General features: G+C 43.6%; 1 protein-coding gene across 13 annotated transcripts in view; it reads right to left on the reverse strand.

Annotated features, from left to right (window-relative positions):
• The window catches only part of FAM13C (family with sequence similarity 13 member C), a 401,019-nt gene that overhangs the window by 140,719 nt on the left and 256,504 nt on the right, over positions 1-3,796 (reverse strand). For 3 of the 13 annotated variants that reach the window (XM_055081357.1, XM_028482094.2, XM_028482089.2), the window contains exon 1: positions 1,227-1,781. The exons of 9 other annotated variants lie outside the window; for them this stretch is intronic. The gene's annotated coding sequence lies outside the window, so the exon portion shown is untranslated. Of the gene's footprint in view, positions 1-1,226; positions 1,782-3,388; positions 3,694-3,796 lie in introns of those variants that run through there. One more of the 13 variants, XM_028482092.2, reaches the window with a different exon arrangement.

Below are 3,796 nucleotides of genomic sequence, written 5' to 3' on the forward strand. Positions count from 1 at the left end.
GGGCCCGTGAGCCATGGCCGCTGGGCCTGCGCGTCCGGAGCCTGTGCTCCACGGCGGGAGGGGCCGCTGCAGTGAGAGGCCCGCGTACCGCAAAAAAAAAAAAAAAAAAAGTACAGATGGAGAGTTCTGGGGCTTGAAAGCTGCCTCCGTTCTAACATGAATACACTCAGCCGTGTGTGGTGAGTGGCTAAACTTTCCTAGACCTCAGTGTCCTCAGTTATGAAGCAGCTAGATTTGACAGTCTTTAGTGACTTGGCCAGCTTTAAAATTTTGTGATTCTTGGGAAATATGAAAAAGTTGCATGCCCTGCTTTTGGAAGGGAGGGAAGAAAACAAAGGAAAAAAAGAGATGGAGAGGAAGGAGGGAAAGAGGGAGGGGGAGGGAGGGAGGGGGAAAGGGGGAAGTGAGAGGGAGAGAGGGAAGGGATACAGAGAAGAAAGAAAGAAGGGAAAAAAACCTGCATAGATATAGGGAAAAAATCTTTGAAGTTAAAACTCTACCTAGGCAATGACCACATCAACACAATAACTCACTTAATGAAAGTGGTAAAGGACTGGCCAGGGGATAAGAATCTGAACTAATGGTACCACAATCCTACTAAACATTGTTTGGCTTACTACTTGGTATGTTGACTTGTGGTGCTACTTAATTTCTAGGAAGCCTCAATGATCCACTCAGAGAATTGGGCTCTATTTTTGGAAATAGAATGGGACTCTTTCAATACTGTTTTCCTCCAGCTGCTGCTACATTATGGGTAAACTGGCTTCTGTGGGTGGGCCTGGCTGCCTACAACTCCACCATTCCTGGAGCTGTTTCTTTTCTTTTTTTGCCTTTTGCCTTTTTTTTTTTTTAATTTTTATTAGAGTAGAGTTGATTTACAATGTTGTGTTAGTTTCTGCTGTACAGCAAAGTGAATCAGTTATACATATACCTGTATCCACTCTTTTTAGATTCTTTTCCCATATAGGTCATTACAGAGTATTGAGTAGAGTTCCCTGTGCTATACAGTAGGTCCTTATTAGTTATCTATTTTATATACAGTAATGTGTACATGTCAATCCCAGTCTCCCAGTTTATCCCTCCCCCCATGTCCCCCCTGGTAATCATAAGTTTGTTTTCTACATCTGTGACTCTATTTCTGTTTTGTAAATAAGTTCATTTGTACCATTCTTTTAGATTCCACATACAAGCGCTATCATATCTTTGTCTTTCTCTGTCTGACTTACTTCACTCAGTATGACAATCTCTAGGTCCATCCATGTTGCTGCAAATGGCCTTATTTCATCCTTTTTGATATTTAATATTCCATTGTACGTATGTGCGCCCCATCTTCTTTCTCCATTCCTCCATCGATGGGCACGTAGGTTGCTTCCTTGAGTCATTTCTACGGGAGGAAGCTGAAGGGAGTAAGAGGACAGCTCCCTCTCCTAGCACCCCATCCCCATGATAATTACCAAAGGTCTGGGGGTAGATGTGGAGGAAGGGAACTTCTTGGAGGCTGCTGAGGTCATGGAGAAGGCTCAGAAGGAGAAAAGTGAGGATTATGAGAAGTATGAAAGGAAGTGAGGAAAGACATGGCAAAGCACATGCGGATATTAAGAGTCAGTGAGGGTATCTGGATTTCCAGTCAGGCCCTGGGATTCTCCCAACTGCCTGGCTCCTATGCTGTTTCACATGCTAACAATCCCCTTACTGATGTATCTACCTTCTTCCTACTATAGTAAGAAATAACTGCAAAACAGAAACAGACTCACAGACATAGAGAACAGACCTGTGGCTGCCAAGGGGGAGGGGGGCGGGGGAGGGAAGGGTTGGGAGTTTGGGATTAGCAGATGCAAACTATGACAGAGAGGACGCATAGACAACAAGGTCCTACTGTAGAGCACACGGAACTAGATTCAACATCCTGGGATAAACCATAATGGAAAGGAACATGAAAAAGAATATATATATGTATACCTGAGTCACTTTGCTGTACACAAGAAGTTAACACAACATTGTAAATCAACTATACTTCAATAAAATTTAAAAAATAAAAAATCAAAAGAAATAACACCGTGGAAGAGGGGTTACCTCACATTCTCCAAGCTCTGGAGTGAGCACCACCAAAGACAGAGAGCACGCCCATGAGAACAGTAGGCTGGCCTGGGGTCTGCCTTGTACCATTCAGGAGTGAGCAGGGATGCTTGGCTGTGCTGTACATTGTCAAGAATGGGGTTCGGAGTTTCATTTTCTCACTCTTCAAATTGAGGGAGACCCTGTGATGGGGCCACAGGGGGCTGCCGCCAGGGCTCCGTTTTCTGCCTTACGTATCACATCGTCTTGAGCTCTCATTACGCACTCCTCAGTTCCTTTTCTTGGCCTGCAGCCCAGCTAGGTTTTAACTCAAGCATTTTAATTTTTTTTTTTTTAACTTTTCCAACACACACAAAAGTAGAGAGACCAGTATAACAAACACCATATGTGTTTGTTATATAAAAAAAAAAAAAAAAAAAAAGAACCACTCGGTTTATTTTCTCCAGCAGCAGCAGACAGCTGAGAAAGCTTAAGATTAATAACCGTGATAAGAGTCAAGATAATGATAACGTCAACAGTTTCATTATTAATAGAAAAGTAAGCATTCCAGGCTGGATGCTCCTTCCTCCTAATTCTAACCCATCGGGGGTTCCCACCCAGCCGGCACTCTGTACCTCCAACTCCTTTCTTCCACTGACTACCGGAGCTGCTGCTTGTCACCACTCTTCTGTCTTGTGAGGTGGGGGGCAGGCTCCACATTTGAATGTACAAGAGAAGACAAGGCAGACTGTAGCAATCAAGTATTCCTCACTCTTGTTTGCTTCCAAGATGGTATCAAAACACTAAAGGTCTCCCACAGCTTAGCAATGTCTCTATTTCACAGTTGGTAGAATCAGGGTTTGTAGGAATAGCCAACAGCATTCTAAGGCGACCCAAAAATATTCGCTAAAAATATATTCTTCCCTTCCTTATTACACTGCCAATAACATATTCACCAGTTGACCACCGCCAATTAAGCAAAGCCTAAAGAAATGTACATTGACTCCAGGACACACAAACTGCAGGAAAAATAATGAGTCGAACCCAAATCATTTAAACAGTTGACAAAATAAATGTTTAACCTTTGAAAACACAGTTCCCATTGGTTGGCCTATTAATTTTATTTTATTTTATTTTATTTTTTGCGGTACGCGGGCCTCCCACTATTGTGGCCTCTCCCGTTGTGGAGCACAGGCTCCACCATATGTGTTTGTTATATATTCGGCTTCACCAGTTATCAGTGTTCAGCCATTCTTCTTTTGCGAAATGCTGGCTCCCGCCAAAATATCATCAAAACGGCCTTTTCATAAGACAAAGGTGAATTTATTCTTACCTGATAAGGGAGAATACCACCATCCCAGAGTCTTACTACCCTCTTTAAGGGAGGATGGCAAAGTTGGGATATTTAGGAGATTGTGGGGTCTGGTTTAAGGTGGATCACCCATTTCGCCTCTTTTCTTTCCTACTCATGGTTCGAGAGACACAAATTAGTGAGGTGTTGGCAGCTGAGAACCATTTTACAACATGCAACAATTCAAATAACTTAAAGACATATCAGGTTGAGCCGTACAAAATTTTCCCTTTTCTGGTAGATTAACGTGCATGGTTCAAATACACACACACACACACACACACACACACACACACACACACACTCCGAACCGCAGGCTCAGCGGCCATGACTCATGGGTCCAGCCGCTCCGCGGCACGTGGGATCCTACCGGACCGGGGCACGAACCCG

Source organism: Physeter macrocephalus, chromosome 20 (assembly GCF_002837175.3).
Source record: "Physeter macrocephalus isolate SW-GA chromosome 20, ASM283717v5, whole genome shotgun sequence".
NCBI classification, from domain to species: Eukaryota; Metazoa; Chordata; class Mammalia; order Artiodactyla; family Physeteridae; genus Physeter; species Physeter macrocephalus.